General features: G+C 39.1%; 1 protein-coding gene across 11 annotated transcripts in view; it reads left to right on the top strand.

The window, feature by feature from the left end:
* The window catches only part of LOC122874508 (alpha-1,3-mannosyl-glycoprotein 4-beta-N-acetylglucosaminyltransferase C-like), a 103,299-nt gene that overhangs the window by 18,755 nt on the left and 66,543 nt on the right, over positions 1-18,001 (top strand). The window lies entirely within an intron of this gene.

Here is an 18,001-nt window from a genome sequence, read left to right as displayed (position 1 = left end):
GCTTAGCTTAGCATAAAGACTAGAAACAGGAGGTAACAGCTAGCCTGGCTCTGTCCAAAGTCATCAGAATCCATCTACCACCACCTGTAAAGCTTGTTATAGCTTGTGTGTTTAATCCATACAAAAACTGTGTTTTTACAGCAAAGACTCAAGGAAGTTGGACAGAGGCAGGCTAGCTGCTTCCCCCTGTTTCCGGTCTTTTTGCTAAGTTACGCTAACCAGCTGCTGGCTGTAGCTTCATATTTACTGTACAGACATGAGTTTTAGTCTTCTCATCTAACTCTATCAAGGAAGTGAATAAGCGTATTTCCCAAAATGTCAAACTATTCCTTTAAGTGTGTCTTTTTTGCTTGTTCTCACCCAGGTTTTCAACTGTTGACCTATAGATCAGGAGTTCATTAACCTTTTGGCTGCTGCCTCCCTTAATACAGTAATGAATCTCACATTTATTTATCATTAAAAGGTGTTTGGCATGGATGGATCAAATGACCAAGGCCTTTTTAGAGAAGTAATTCATCAGCTTCACACCCCCACACATTGTTTTTGTGTAGAGGGGAGAATTCCCAAAACTCCCCTGATTCCAAAAAACATATATTTTTTGCCCTCACTAAAAAAATCACTAAAAAATCTCTTGTGAGAATCTCTGAGATCATTTTTTTTTTTAACTTACACTTAAAGCACAATTCTGGGACAATGTTCTTCCAAACCAATAAAACCCACACAGAAATGTGGCGTGCCTATATTGGATTTTTTTTTTTTTTAACCAGGGACTGAAAACTGTATATGTTGCAGAATTAGATATATAATCACATCTAGCATCACTAGTTTGCAAACAAACCATTAACATACTGTATATTTACGCAAAAATGTCATGACCACGCCATTAAAGTGACAGCAGAAAAATTTTGTTTGTGGGAGTGGTGGAAGTGTGTCAACATATTGGAATCCACTGAGTTTTAATATTATATTTAAATATGTGAGTTCCCAAAAGTGTAACACATACTTGCTGTCAAGCTGAAGCAGCAAAAGCAAGTTTTTGGCCTCGTCTGATAGGACAGAACACAGCAGGAAACAAACCAAATAAGAAAGTGTGTGATTAACACTAAAAATGCAAAAAAAACTAGAAAAAAATGTTCCAGTCTGGAAATAACTAGGACCATACTCAAACACTTGCAGGATGTTCCAACTTTTCATTTCTCACTGGTAAAGTTTGAATGTCATCCTCTGAAGTGTGAAGCTAATGTAAGTCAAGGTCTTCATTTAGTTTTTTGCAGAATTATTTTAATTAAGTGATGCTGTAATGTTATTGGCCAGAAGGCTTTGCAGTGTGCCAGCGTCCAACAGTAATAATGAAGAGAACATGGGCTTTCTTGATGTAGCCTAAATTTGCATTTTGCCCACTGCAGAACTTAAGGCAAATTACACCTCTCTGCCTGCCAAATTTTAGTCTGGTGCTGAAATAAATATTTCCTCTTTTCTTGAGTAATGCTGGTTTTTGACACCGTTAAAATAATATGCTAGTTATTAGAAGTCAGAGTAATACATTTGTAACAAAACGCTTTTCTTTCTCTATTGATTAGCAGTTTATCCCTCCCTTGTGTTTGAGTCTCTGAGTGTTATATGTCACTGTGGCTGAACCTGGTTAACTGCAGCTCACTCTGAGCTCTCTCTGAGTGTTTGAGGTGAGCTGCAGTTTGGAAAAAGCACTCTGCATTTCCTTGTTGCAGTGTCACTCGTGTATGCCTTCTACTTATGCGTTTATTTTGCCTCACCGTATTATATGTCACATTACTATCACAAGTATGAATGTTTTGGTCCTCATCAACTGGGTATACAATGTTTTAGAAATTTACATTTACAGTATCAAAGAAGGATGCAACCAAACACTAAAAATGTATCAGTTTATTCTGCAGAAATACAGTATGTAGCTATATTGATAATTGTCCCACCCCTTTCCCAGTGGTGATGTTTTGTGAACATTTATTGAAAAATTCATGAAAACAGCACTTGAGCATTTATATATAAAGAAATGCCTAGTAAGTCATTGGTGCAATGACATGATCCCTCAATGGCTTCCCACCCATGAAGACAGCAGGACACAAAACCATTCTGGTGAAAATCAATTTTAAAAAATATCTCTACTCAAACATTAACTTCAATGTTGATTGTTTGAGAGGAAATACACAATCTTTTGTATTTTCTCCACATTTCTCTTTTTACTTTCTAATAACAGAAGTATTTTATGAGCTGCACTCAGAAGTGAACAGGAAGTGTCTTCAGTATGAAACAACCTTTGGATTTGTAGACATAAAATGCTTGTGGAAATCTGTAAAAACCCCTCTACTCCTTTAAAAATGTATCACGGTGTAGGCTTCACATTCATGTGCTCTAGTAGTAGTAGTGTAGTGGAAGTGTATCATATTGTATACAATCAAGAGACTTTGTTTTTCAGAAAACAAAATATTCAGTATGCTCAATCATAGTATTTTGTAGGTACTGGGGGATCAATAGGAGTCAGTTATAAATTCAATTGTTATGGTGTGACTTCAAAAGTTGTTTTATTTCAGGGTGTGTCATGAGTGAAAACTCAAACTGTGCTTGAAAACCCAGACCCTGCGCCATTGTTGACCGGCGGCATAAATAAGTTTGGTTGAAGCCAGCACAGTTTTCCTTGGATGTGTATCAACTCTGCTGGTTGCACATGCAGGGTCACACTGCAGCATCAGCTAGCGCAGATGTGTTTCCTATCCCTCGGCTTCTCGTTGCCTTTGTATCCTACGCGGGATAGTGTGAGCAGGTAGAGACAGAGCAGCACAATGAATGAGCGGCAGAGGCAGCAGCGAGGTGGACCAGAGAGATTAGCTGGGAAATTGACACTGACAAATCTCATACATTAAGGCTTCCTGGGAGGCAGCTATCGGTAGAAGAGGCGGCAGGTACCATATCCCATAAATGGCACTGGGTTTCTTTAATACTCTGCTTGCAGCACATTGGAAAGCTTAACCACCCTGTCGTCTACAGCACGAAAGATAAGAAAGCCAGGTGTGCTCAGAGACATTTCATTTGACTAATGTGTTTACAGCTAGAATAATGAATAGAGTGAGGAAGATGAGAGTAATTAATTTGAGCTGTTCTAGCTAAATAACAAAGCAAATATGGGCAAAACTGTTTCATTTCCCTTTGGAACAAGAGTTTTTTTCACCCTTTCTCGCCTGCTTTAATGAGATAAAGCCAGCCTTGTTTGATAAGGAGTCCTAGTTACTGTTGTTATTAGCCTAGTAGCCTTTTGATCTGTTCTAAGGGTGTTTGCTCACATTTTCTGTATGAAAATGAAGGACAAAGCCGCATACAGCATTTGCGTATATTTGACATCTTTTGAGTGTTCACAGAGCCTAAAAATATGACTTTTAATTATTTTTCAAAAACAGAAGTTCATATTTTTCTTTAAACAATAGAAATTGTAATTAACCACTTCACAATTGTATCTTCATTAGGTATTGTTAAGACTCAAATAGCCTATTCTCATTCTGTAAACCTTCTGAAAACCGTAGATTATGCTGTGCGTTTCTTTGCGTCCTGAGAGTAGAGTCTAATTACCAAACCTAAACAACTCTTTGGCCTTTGCAGCCGCACTACTTGATGTTTGCTGAGTGTTATTCGCAGCGACTTAACCCCGCTCAAGAGGTTCATGGTGTGTTCCGTCTATCTTTATTTATTTTGGACAGTGAAGTTGTTTTCCTGAAAAAGGACCGGTGCCCTTGCTGTTGCCTAGCAACAAAGTAAGTCCATGGGACTTAGCACCTTGCAGGATCTCTTCCCGACTACCTTGAAACTTGTCCTCTTTAGACGTGTGGAGAAAGTTTATTTCCGTATCCATAACTGTTTATGAATAATGAAGTTCCATTTGCAATGATGGCGAAATGAAGATGGTAATTGAGTTGATGGTTGACTTATTTAAAGCACACAGGTTTAAAAGCATGATTTGTTTTGTTTTTTATTGGCTTTCTGTCACAATGAAAACTGTTTTACCAATGAATGAATTACTCGGGCAATCAGGATTTTAGAGTATGCCTGCATACAGTATGTGTGTACTGCTGCTTTGGTTATATTCAAATTAGGCTCAATTCAAAATCACTCTGCAATATTACAAAAATGTAGAGATTTAGTTTTATAGCAAGCATAAATAACTATTGGACAATAATATTGTACAGAAGCATCTTGGCAGAAGCAGCTTTGCACAGACCATTTTTCACTCAGAATGGTGAATTCATCAGACTTTTTATTTTGGTGCTTCATCAAGGAGACAAGCTGTTAAATATTCATGACTGTGTTGTGTTCTTAAAATAAGGCTCATTAGCACTCCCAGCCTCTTTTCAAGTTCCGCCTTTCTCTTGTCACTCTCAAATGAGCAACAAAAACATGTTATTCATCGCTCACAATCTCTGCGCTCAAAGTGGGTTCCAATATTACACCGAACAATGGCTTTATTTTGAAGTCAGACCGACTCTAATACTATTACATTTTAATTCCTGTTCAAGTACCCATAAGAGTATTGATTGAATCAGTTTTAGTGTTGTAATAACAGAACTGATTTCTTATAAGAATGGGAACATATGCTCTTAGCAGGATTACAAATATCCCCCAAAAAATAAATAAATATGGGCAGCACACCGGCTCAGCTGTCAAACTTTGAAGCTCCATGTTTCAAACCAGCTGGCAGTCTGGGTTCTTCCTTTGTGGAATTGATCTCTCCTTGTCCATATGTCTTTCCTCTGGGTGCAGAATTGGAGACACTAAATTGGAATGAATGTGTTGTCTGAATGTCTGTCTGTTAGTTGTGTGGTCGACTGCCAACCTGTCCAGGGTGTGATCTGCTACAGTGCATGCTAGGATAGGCTACAGGCCCCTGCATCCCTGCACAAGATAATAGGCACAGACAATGGATGGCAATACTGATGGATGTATGGGCTATTTTTCATGACAGTTAATTTTCATTCGGGGTAGTGTGCTAATCCAGTTATCTTCGTGCTCTCTTGTCAAAATGACTGGACGACAGTTCTGGGATATGGGACCCTAAACTACAATTGCTTTATGGAGGAACAGTAGGAACTAGTGCTTCAGTGAATGATTATTGATTCATTAAATTAAATTGAGTAATTTTTTTGTCTATAAAATGTCAGAAAGCAGTGAACAATGGCCAACACAAGATCCCAGAACCCAACATGATGTCTCAAATGGCTTGTTTTGCCCAATCCAAAAAAATTCTATTTCAAAATCGGAAGATCTTTCATTTACACCTGGCCGCCTTGTTTCTCTCTGGACTGTGAAGCTCGTTGTTGATTTTGGGTACCTGCAAGATGATTATGTATGGGTAAATAGGATAAACATTAAGTTAATTATTTAATTATATTTGATTAATACTAAGATAAATATTTAAGTAATACACGATAAACATTAAGGTTATTATTTAAGATATAGAAAAGGAGTAGGACCATATAAGTGTATACTTCTTCATACTCCTTTTCGGACGTATGTATAATATTTACTTATTTTGTTTATTGAGAATCGTCTGCATATGTTTACTGTTGTTGATTGCTGATTTTATTGTTTATTCTTGTTTTGTTTTCTTATTTATTATTGGTTACATGTTCAGTAATACGAAAAAAGAGAAACAGTAAATGTTTGACATTTTTGCTGACATTTTTGCTTGATCAATGACTTGAATGACAAATAGGTTATCAAATTTGTTGTTGACTGAGTCAATCAACTTTTAATAAACTAATCGTTTCACATTAGTAATTAGTTAGATGAATTCGATATGAAGACAAAGCCGTACTGATGTCAGCTCAGATTCAACCTCACCCAGATATCCCAGCATTTCTTTTAGTCTACATCAAAAATATTCGTCCCTTATGTCCCTGACGCAAATATAAGATTCAGAGTGAAAAACAGCTTTAAGAGTTCAAGGTAAGCACCATGGACAGTTCCTACATTTAACATGATCCATTAGATTTGTGTATTTTTGCATCTGTGTTAGCAGTGTAGTGTGAATTTGGAGAATTTTATTGAATATAAAACTTTAATTAAAAAGAAAACCACTTTAATAGACAAGTGGATAATGACTATCCATTTTTATTAACCCATCTGTTGCATTCTATGCAAATTGTAAAAAATACAGCTTTGTTTCATCATGAGAAGCTTCAGCATTTACACACACACACACACACACACACACACACAACTTGTATTTTTAATAAGTTGTTTCTGCAGAAGGGAGGTTAACCTCACTTACAGGCTTGGTCCACCCATAGGCAACCTATTAACGTCCACTTTATCAGTGCTTTCATATTTCATGACCTATTTAATCAAACTTTAATGCAGTCCTGCTTCTACACGTTTGTGTTTTTAGTGCAAAGTCATGTCTGAATTGAAAGCTTAAGTCTCGTGCCAGAATCTTTACCACAGCTCCAAATGGAAATGATAGGCTTATTCTTTAGCAACCAGGTTATTCATGACCTCTACACATACACGCTCCCTATGGCTACCCACAAGATCTTGGATGGATCGTGGCTTGCGAAAGGACATCATTAGTGGTGCAAAATGATTTCACAGAGCCAAAAACCTGCTGAAAGCAGACGATGGGCCAAACGCCAGTGGTTTCTCTCTCTCTCTGCGGACATGGCATTCAGGCTGCTGTGCCACACTAAAGTATGTCTGGGGTAATGTGCTGCCCTCAGATTGCTGGAGTCCTACTGAGCCTGTGGGACACACGATTAGCCTGTGCCCAGACCTGATATGCAGTGACCAGAGCCAAGCACCAATAGATGAATAGAAATAAGAGACGGTGAGGAGATTGGGTGGGAAAAGGATAGGCAGAATACAGAGGTGTGTGTCCATAATGTGCAGAAAACATATATTAGAGTTTGAGACTTTTTATGTGCTTAAACAGAATGCATTTGCCATTGAATTAATGGAACCCGATATGTTTTTCCAATGACCTACGCCAGTATGGTTTCTTGTAAAAAAAAAATCATGTCAGTCCCTGAAAGAGCTCCAATGTGAATGAAACAGATTTTAAAAGTGGTGACTCTGAATGTGGCAATCACTCTGAAAAACCAAAATGGCAGCGGTGATGTACAGAGCATTTGCAGCATTAACTGAAACCACTGGTGATTTCAATTCAACCTCGGTTCAATGTGCAAAATTTTGGATGGGTTTTCTATGGTAACATAGCACGAATTGATACTTAGCCTGCGAGCCACTGCTCTTAGATTGTGCTCCCTGCATTCTGATTGCCTCCTGATAGTACCACAGATATTTTTTTGTTTAAATCCTTTTGCAAAAGAAAAAAAGAAAAAAACACCTCATTTGGGGTTAAAAGCTCAAACAAATGCTTGGTCTCCAAACCATAGTCAATGGTAGAGCTGTAGGCTATGCCTTTTGATGACATCACATATTACAGTCTTGGTTATTTTGTTACCCGGCTTAGGCGAGTTACTCATGTTCACAAATATTGGTTGAAACTAGTCCAAAAGAACAACATATGTGAGTCAGAAAAATTAATAGAAATCCAGTTGTATCTGCTCATGCTGCATGAACTTGAAATTCTCTTTCCAGTTTTTCATGGGGGGAGAAATGTGTGTATTTGGCTGCATAACTCACTGCAAAGGCTACATAAGTCACTGCTGTCCTAAAGGCACAATATTGTAACAGTCTGAGAGTCAGTGCCATGAATTAACATAAAATATAGCAGTTCCTGCATTGTAGTTTCATGTATGTTGTGCTCCCTTAGACCTTGAATGCTAATCTTGCATACTACTGGACCCATCAGCCTAATATTTTTTGTGCATATTTATGACTGTATGCTCAAGGACCTCTCGTGGTTGCGGTGATGATTCACAATTTTTGAATTTTTTTATTGACTGCTCTGTTTTATACCGCCATTGCCTCTGAAATGGCTGGTAGTTAGTTAGTTACGTCAGTAAAGTTACGTATGTACCGTTGGGCCTCATCACGTGTGGAGAACAAAGACAGCGGCCTATTTGGAAAAGGTAAAGCCTTGACCAAGAGGCTTGAATGGAAACAAAGGCCAAACGGTAAATAGCGCCAAACCCCCTCAACTTGAATCCAAATCCTGGATTTCTACTGGACAAGCAGCCAAAGGTAGGAATCCGTTCAGGCCACGACATCATCACCTTCATGAAAGCAGAGCGCACAGACCGTTCATTGTCTTTTCTACTGTGACTTTGGTTGCTTGAGGGGACGCGCAACGTTGAACTTTTATTTCCCTAGGAAGGTCTTAACTCGCTGGACGAGCAACCGACTGTTTTGTGTTTGCTGAAACACTTTTTGGATCCCGATTGTTGTACTCCACATAACAATCTTTGCCTGCAGAAGGAAGATACGAATTTTATCGTTTCTTCACGGAGAGCAAGATAGCCACTGAGCCCCGCTCTCTCCTCACTAAAGTCAAGTGCTGCTTCCCTCCGCTGCCGCTCGAAGGAACAGTTTTGCCGTTGAACCCGCCGACAGCACGGACCCAGCCACGTCAGTATCAGAGCCTGAGAGGATTCCGCCAGATAATCCCAAAGGACTGAAGCATTAAATAGCTATCAAGAGCGAACCCATTTGGTGATACCAGGCCTGGCGGAGCTCTGCACTCTACTGAGTGCACTCTTATTGTTGATTAATCTCCAATTTATTTTATGATTAATCGTTTTTAATATCAGAAAATAGTGAAAAATACTCAGCACAAGTTCCCAGACCCCAAGGTCACATTTTCAAATAGTAAATCCTCACATTTGATAAGCCGTAGCCAACAAGTATTTTTCCTTGAAAAATGACTTCTAATGACTATAATTTTCTCTAAATCAAATAACTGATAATTATTTCAACACTAGTTGTCTATACACGCTTACTAATTTTGTTTTTGTTATTGTATATTTATTATAGAATTAAAAGCTTTAATTCTTTAAAGCTAAAGCTAAAACTGAAGCTTCACAGCAAACTGAGACCTGCTCTCCTACTACTTATAGATCATTTTACCTTCTCAGCCTCACCTAACTGGAGCCTACCATCTGCTCAGGTAACCACAGCGTGAGCTAGACTGATACAATGCTTTCAAAGACTACAGAATAACAAACAAAAGCTTAATTTAAGATTCCTCTGTTAACTGCTGAAAATCTCAATCTCATCTATGGATTCCCATGCACACCGACTGTAATAGAATCATTTACTGCAGAACAGTGTTACCCTTTCTTCACATCATGATAGTGCGACCATCTTAGAGGACCTAATCATGCACACCTGTTTATACAATCATTAATTGAGCAGATGATCACCAACAGCAGAAATGAACAACAAAAAACATCTCATACATCACTACAGTATAGGGCTGACCCCCTTTCAGCAGTTCATAACCTTGTGCACTACAAATAAAACCATACAGCTTAAACTTGTGTTCGGTTATTTGTATAACCTGACTGGTAAATTAAGACATTACCTGAAACATTGGACTGAAATTAATGATTCAAGAAAAAAAAAAGCCTGCTATGTTAAGAGTTCACCTTTTGTTGTACGGCATTTAAACCAAATACTGAATCTATTCATTCTTTTAGTCTCAAATTGGGGGCTACAGACCCTGTATTAATTAGTAATATAAGTAGGTTTGGTAAGTTTAGGCTAAACTATTGGTCATGCTTACAGTTAGTTCAGTATCTTACTTTTTTTCTGCACAATTTTGCATCAGCTTTGACGAAAGTCAGCTCCCGTGTAGACATGACCCTCTTAACACTGCGATCTTGACTTAATTCCCTGCCATATTACTCACTGTCAGTCTGCAGCTTGTGGTATGTTTGCGTTGTCATCACAACATTCCACTGTAGGCTTTACCCATAAATATCATTTACAGGCTGTATACACAATGAGGCAGACAGGACACATATGAAAAAAGAGGTCCCATAGGGAACTGAAGAAAATAGCAGTTAAATGATCTGGCCTCCTCCAGGACAAGGCGGCATTCAATCACTGAAGACAGTCCAGCCTCGAGGAATACAGACAAACATATCACGTTATTGAAAGGAATAAGGTGAAATACATGGGGCCTCACAAACAAGGTTTATACCACTCCTGTGATACCCTCAACTGCCATCGTCACCCATTAATTATCAACGTGGACTCATAACATGGTTGATTACTGTCTTAAATTGTCTCTGCAGCTATGGATCCAGAGCCATTTTCACAAGGAAATTATGAACTCAATGAAAAGTGTGACAATCACGATGATTGATGGTGTTTGTTTTATTGGAGTCTGTTCATCTGCACTGGGCACGGGCGGGGTCCTTGGAGAGGGCCATCAGTGTGATGGCTGCAGTGTACACATCTCGTGACTCACAGTTCCCCAAAGCGCTCATGGGCCGTAGAATTTTTGAAAAAGAAAAAAAACAAGGCAATGTAATAAAAAGTCATTAAACCTTGGAATGGAGGCCCTGAAACAGATGTTTTGCCACCATTTTGTACAGCGGACCATTTAAGCATCATATTAAGTGTATACAGAAACCAAAACATGCAGATTCCACCAGCCCAACAACTTTCTTACGCACCCTTATCTGTGTCTTGTATGAGTTTCAAAATAAAGTTCTCATAACTGACCCAGGCTGATGCTCTTGCTTGATGAGCAAGGACTTCTGCTCTGACACGTCTATCCATGCCACTGACCACCACCTTCTGAGTGCCTCCTCATGCCTCATTGCCCTCTGGTGGTCCACAGTGTGCCGGAGTGGAGTGCCACTTCTCCTCATCCCCATATCCACCTGTGGGGTGATTGAAACAAGAGTGAGCTCTTGTCAGGGCCTCAGCCACCATGTAATTGAATTCTACCTTGTTTCACAGAGTGCAACAAAGCATAGCACTGGATAGAGGGTAAATATACTCAGCACTTAGAGTCAAACCCAGGCCATGACTGCTCAACAACAAACAGAGGCACAGGTTATTGCTTGGTATATCATTTACAGACACATTGCCACCATCAAAGTAAAATACTGGAGCTGACGTCTGTTTGATTGCTTTCCATGTGGTTTTCTTTGCAAATGCTTTTACTTCCAAATGCATGCAACTGTTTAAATGGATTTACATCAATATACTATAGTCATCATTTAGAACAGGAAGGTGGACATCAAATCACACAACTACAAAAAATGGCAAGGCTGACATTAAAGTCCATTCCATTGTGGTCCTAGATGTAAAGATAGCAAAGATGCAGGAAAACAGGCAAATGAACATCACAATTCAAACAAAACCAACACAATTAATACATACATTATTATCAGTAAAAACACAAGTCAAAATGAATAAATTAAATAAATACATGAAATGAATAAAATTACATACAAATTTTAACTTGGATGCTAAGCTTACACTTCCAAGTTTTCTATAAGCAATAATTTGACCCTCTTTTAAAAGTTTTGGTGGTCAAAGGTGCCTGAGCAATGGAGCAAGCGGAGCAAATGCATCCCCATCATTCAATTAGGGGGAGCAAAGTTATGGTTTTGCTACCCCACTTTTTGATTTTTAAAAAAATCATACAGTATAGGGTGATTATATTTAAACAGCCTATATCAGTGATTGTTTTACTATTTTCAGCAACTGACAAAAACAAGCAATAAAAAAATCAGTTGGTTCGGTCAAACCCGTCACTGATAGTTTGCCACAGCAAGCTTTGGTTGTCAATCACAGTCTGTCAATCCACACAGGAATCTGACTGTTTACAAAGGTGAGAAACATGCCATTTAGCCTAATTGAGATCAGCATATGCCGAATGAACCTGCTTGGCCCACTGACTCCAGCCAAACTTTAAATTAGCTGAAAATAAGATTGTAATGACACCGAAATGCCGAACCGATTTGCCATCGGCGAGGATACGTCTGTGGAGATGGGACATTCGCGAAGGAGCCAAATCGAGTCGGCTCTTTTAAGTGTAATGTGGCTAATAATATTTTGCATTAGCCCTGTTGATTTTATTATTTGGGATGTAGTAGATTGTAAACACACATAAACACACCTTTTTCAAATGCAACATAGGGTTTACACACCTTTTTATGAGTTTACCATTACCTAACATTGATCAATTTAGCCAGCGGACAGTTATAGTTTACTTTTATTTTACTACTACATCCCCCCTGTGATTTTGTCCAATTACTGTTAACATCTCAGGCTAATTTGCTGCCCCACTCTCTCCCTCGCCCCACACAACAGCAGACTAACCTAGAATAGTGTTTCCCAAACCTCTATTAGAGCACGCACCCCCTGTCCAGCATGTTTTCATTCCAACCCTGCTTAACCACAACAGGTTCAAATGGGAATTTGTGAGCCATGCAGTTACATTCAACAAAATGAGGAACACACAGTCTCATAATGTGTCATTATTATTCATCTAACTGTAAGATTATTTTGCTTTCGAAATTACCCTCTATTGTTACCATAAGTCAGGTTAGGTGGTGTAGAAATGCAGGAAATTCTTCTTTAAATTACTTTCTTTTTTTTCTGGGGGAGGCCCCCAAGACCTCCTGCCGGTTATGTATCTATCCAAGTTTGCTCCCCCATTTTTAAACATAACCAGGTGCTCATGGTGGTGGTTATTTATTATTAAAATGTGCAATGGAATGCAAAATGTGCAACTTATTCCAATTTCTGGCACCACAGAACATAAAAGAGAACAGATACCCATATTGTTATTGATCCTCAGAAAGCACAAGTTGGAAACACTAGCCCCAGGCTGCTGGGCATGAGTTGTCCCAACCTTACGAATGTGGTGATCGAAGGTGGACATATTTATTTTATCTGGCAGGTGTCTGTTAATTTCTTGTAACGAAGAGTATAACTGGACACCTCTGAGAAAGTTTTTTACAGGTGTTTGTTTTCCTCCAACATTTTTCTATTCTCCTTCTATTATTGGAAGCCCTGTCTGAGCTGTGTTTACCACAAAAGAACTGTTTGTATTCTCGCAGCAAGAAATGCAACAATTTTGGGGACATAAAATCAGACTACTTGCAGTTGTGTTCAATAAATAATGACTCAATAGAAAAATTATAGTTTTGGTTATTTGTTAAAGAAGCTTAAAACAAGCTATGATTACAGTCAATAGAAAAGCAAGAAGTAACATGGGTTTTATACTGCTGAAGAATTTTTAGGGAGGAGGTTAGAATGGATACTGTAGATAGACAGGTGTAAAAAGTATCTTACTTAGACATTGTACACCCCAATTAATGTCATTTCTTAGCCCAACATTCAACATTGGTTTACTTTATCCATGATGATACTCTTCCCCTAACCATAACCATGTTGTAGTTGCCTAAACATTTTAGGAATAAGGAGTTCTTCCTTATAAGCACATCTGTAAAGACTATTTACCATAACTCATTACCACAAGCTAGAATTTCTTCCTTCCCATTGCTACTATATAATCTATATACATTTTCTTATGCTTAACATGTATGAGACGTAGCTCTGAGGGTTACCAGGTTTACCAGAAGCTATGTAGCAGCCAAGTCACAGATATACAAAAAAAAAAAAGGAAAAGTGCTTTTCCACATAATTCATGCCATAATCATTTTGGAAAAATAATTATATAGCTGACAGATGTCCTTGTAATGCGACTGATTTTAGTCATGACTAAGAAATGTTTTTTGTTTATACAAGCCTGCAACTGCAAATCAGATATGAAAAGAATGTGTCAGACTTTGGTTCAGGGCATACAAGAAAAAGGCTTTTGCTCTGTAATTGTTGGTTCAATCTTGTCGTTTCCAATTTCCTCCCTGGCGTCCCTGCACCACCCTGGTTGATGGGAAGGTGTGTGTGTGTGTGTGTGTTCTTTGTATTTTTGAGTTTAAAGAGGCGTCCAAGGAGGCACAACTGCAGTCTTTGGAGGGCAAATGGGATTACATTGTCGAGGCTACTTCAAGGCATCACAGGCGTCACTTGACTGAGGCAGGCTCCAGTCGGTGGCCTGTCTGCTGTCAGCTAATCTAAGGAGATGGATTCTCAGTGCAGGGCTCACTACAGTACAGTTACTGTGCTTAATGGGTTTGACTCCCTAAGACATTGTTTCAATCTAAAAGGTCATCATGGTCTTAGCTGAAGCCAAGCATCTCTCAACCCAGGCTGATTTGCTACTCAACCATCCTTGCATAGTGTCCTTCAAAGGACATTTTTCTGTTAGCACTTCTATGGTAATTACTGGGGAAAAACATGCTTTAACAATTTCAACACACAGGCAGCATAACTTAAAGGGCAGCTAGAAGCGATATAGACATATACACTTTTTATGCTACAGGCACTTTTCCAAGAGCCTTTTTTAGGAGTGCAGGAACTTTGCATTTCAACAGCAAAACGTGGTTACTTTGCTGTTGAACATAACTTGCAGTGTAGACTCCTCACGTTTTGTATTCCCAAGGATGATCATCTTAAAGTTCAAAGTAGCACTTTTGCTGGAGCAATCAGTGCAAAAACAACAAAACTCACTAATCGCCATTTCTTAAAATTACCTACTAAAAGAAAAGAAACAGAGATACAGACCTGAGCTGTTAAACAATGTAAGTATTTGTTAATTCTTTCCTGGTACATACAAGGCTGGCTTACCACCTGGACACAGTGAGCAACTGCCTTCGGGCCCCAGACCCTTAGGGGCCCCAAAGGCTGTTACTTTGTGTTAATTTGATAAATTGCAATATTTTTGGTAATGTACACCACTAAAACACAACAAAAACTGAAACAGTAATGGCCTTAAGGTCATCTCTGCATGTTTCACCTACATTTGAGGCCCTGTCTTGTAGAGGGGCTTGTCAAATTCTAGTTTTAATACCTTTATTATTTCAGTTAATATTAGGTCTATTAATTTGTGTTTAATCAAATGGTCACAAACTACCAAATGCACTGCAAACAAGGGGCAGGTATTCCCCTGTAGGAACACTGGTTAGTTTCTGGCAAAATGGGATCGGGGAATGTGCGTCAATGTGTCATTAGGGGTCCACAGCTCATTTTTACCCCGTGGTAACACACTGAAGTAAAAAAGCAACAACAGAACACTCAGGAGAGTGCAGCTCCTTTGCTTTCTTACTTCTTGTGGCACTGTAGTTCCTGGACTATTTGGTCAAAAGGGCCAGCAGTCAAAAGATGAACAATCCTACATCAGTGAGTTTGAGTATGTTAGAACTTCACTGTACTGTACAGTTCTCCACTTGGGCGCTCTCTTTGTCAATAGCCCTGCTATTGAAACACAGCAATGGACTGCAGGTGCACCGCTCTTCTCCCAGCAGTCTCCCACCACAGGAAACTCTGTACCTGCTGCTTGGTGACAGAATCCAACTGCTTCCTGCCACTTTGTGGTTTCATGTTACCTCTAAGGTGACAGGTGCCTCATGAGGCCTCAGATAAGGCTCTTACAGAGTCCGCTTGCCCGCTCTAATTTATCTAAGGGATTTCTTGTGCTGCATATATTTTGTTCTTTGAGCAGCCAAGCATTAAATTGCTTTCCATTGGGAACAGGTCATATGCCGGGGTCGCCAAAGCTGTGGCTGGTTTCCAATTAGATGGTTTGGCAGCAAAGCCAACACTGTAATTAGGGTCACCCAGCTCTGGAGCTGCTGGTGGGCCAAAGGGTTGTCACTGTTGCATAGTGCATTTGAATGTCACAACAAACCTAGAGGATGCAAACACGTGACTTCTTAGATCGTAAATCAACAGAACACTAAGGTGGCACATCATCAAAATAGTAGCACGCACAGCTTCAAATCTTACACACTGTATTGGGTGCACGGTCATAGCAAAGATGAAAACAAACAGATAAGCTGCACCCACAGATAAGTACTCTTCTTGTTTATTGCGGGCACAGCTATAAGCCATCATCAGCGTCATTGAGAACATCATCAAAAAAATGGGTCTGCTTCTTAAGGGACCAGCCCTCAAAAAAGTATATTTCTTTATAAAAATCTTGAATGAAATTCAGGGAATGATATATGCAAACAGTATGCTGTGACTCTGAGAAATAGAAGTGCAAAGACAAAGGAAGATATGGAGAGATAGTGGCGGGGCATGGGTAGTTAAAGCCGCTTGTATAACCAGTTGTCAGCATCGTCTCATCGTGCCAGAAGCTGACTTCAGCAGCCTTTGCTGTTTGAGCTTTCAGTAAAGCCTCCTGCCTGTACAGCGTGCCTCCCCAAATGTAGCCTGTGGTGTTTTCATGAGGAGGCTGCACAGCATGTGTCCATCTGCAAAGAGCTCTCCAATGTGTCCAGTGGTGGAGAGAAGAAAAAAAAACTCAAGGGAGCTCTTTTCAGCTCACAGTATTCTCTTTGGCATCGCAGAGAGGAAAAGAGGAAACGCCTCAGAGAAAAGTGCAGAGAAGAAACATTTGGACAAGTGCTCAGCAGAATTTACTCATGTCTTGGGTGTGTTGTAGCATGGGATTTCTTTGTGAAAACATGAGAGCTTGACCATGGGGGCCATGGGGGATACTGAAACTCTTTATAGACATATTTCAAGTCTGTATTAAAATGAGATTTCAAGTGAAATTAATCTTTAATGTCTGTAGAAGTAGAAGTAATAGCTCTATTGTACATGAGCTATTTTTGCTTCTTGGCTTTTTATGAAGCTAAATCTTTGGTAGAAACATGCAAGGCTAGAAGTTGCTTCATCGCTGATTAATTAGATTTTATACTGTAATGTGGAGCACATACTGTACTGAATATGATTAGAAACTCAGCACAGTGTACTGTCATAGACTGACGAGGCTTTCAGTGCAATAAGGACTCCCTATCCATTTTATGCTGAGGCATGACAATTTCCCTCTGCATTATAGTGGGCAATTTTACTCCCATTTAACCTGTATTTAACTGGGAATGTTGACTGAGAAATAATTTCTTTTTCATGCTTCAGGGCAGAGAGGGGCAGGAGCAGTCACTGCGACACTGGAGCAGCTTCTGTGTTTCAGCTGCTTTGCTCAAAAGCACTTAAACAATACTTGTTTCATAAGATTCTGGTCTCACAGAATCTTATGAAATGAGTAGTGTCTTTGGAAGCAAATTTCAACATGAAGATGTATGTGGAGATAACATGATAAGTGGTTTCACATGGAAATATTGTACTGGAAAACACATTTTTGGAGCATGGATAGAAAAGGCTTTTTACTTTAATACATGCACATTTCTTTAAATTCAACTTGTTAGGTTGTAGTTTCAACATGGGAAGTCAAGTACACAATATACAGTACTTGGCATTAAAGTTGTGGTAGTAAGAACACGGATGCAAGCTTGTTCCCTTCTCAAAAATGGTAAAGGATTTGGTGTTTTTTGAATTTCAACATTTTGTTTAACTCCATGGCTCCAACATTTGTATACATAAACAATAGTTTCACTAGGATCCAATTGTGCAACATGTACTGTAATCTGATTTGAGCAGTTTGAGAGTGTTTTGAGAATTCAAAACTCAAAAATCCTTCTGTTCAGTGTGATCAAAAAACCTTTCAATTTCAGTCTCATTGTAGTCATCTGAAAACTGCTGCTGCTCATCTATTATGTTGTAGTCTTGTAGCATCATGTCTGAAATCATGCTCTAAAGGACCTCTTGGGATCCATGCAGTGTGATGTGATGTAGATATGAACACAATTGAGCTTGGAGATATACCCTGTTTCCCACTGCTTTTATGTGACTGAACAAAGCAAAATGTCTTGGTTATGTTGTAACCAAAAAAGTGAAAAAACAAGTATGTCGCATATTGTCAACCACAATAGAATTATATTCACAGCCCTGTTCTAAATGATTGGGCTGTTTGAACAAAGTTGCATACAGCCAGTAGCACCTGCACGCCCCTCAAAAGTAGATGAAAGACCCATTCCTTAGTTCAGTGGTTGTGGGACTTTCAGAAGAACCAGAAAACTGCAGTCCAGTGTATATTTAAAACCAATGTGTTTTCTCTGGCAGTTCTTGAATTATTTATCCATTCATTTTG

Source organism: Siniperca chuatsi, linkage group LG4, assembly GCF_020085105.1.
Source record: "Siniperca chuatsi isolate FFG_IHB_CAS linkage group LG4, ASM2008510v1, whole genome shotgun sequence".
In the NCBI taxonomy this organism is placed as follows: domain Eukaryota; kingdom Metazoa; phylum Chordata; class Actinopteri; order Centrarchiformes; family Sinipercidae; genus Siniperca; species Siniperca chuatsi.
The sequence above is the reverse complement of the archived record's forward strand: the minus strand, read 5'-3'. Positions and strand labels throughout refer to the sequence as shown.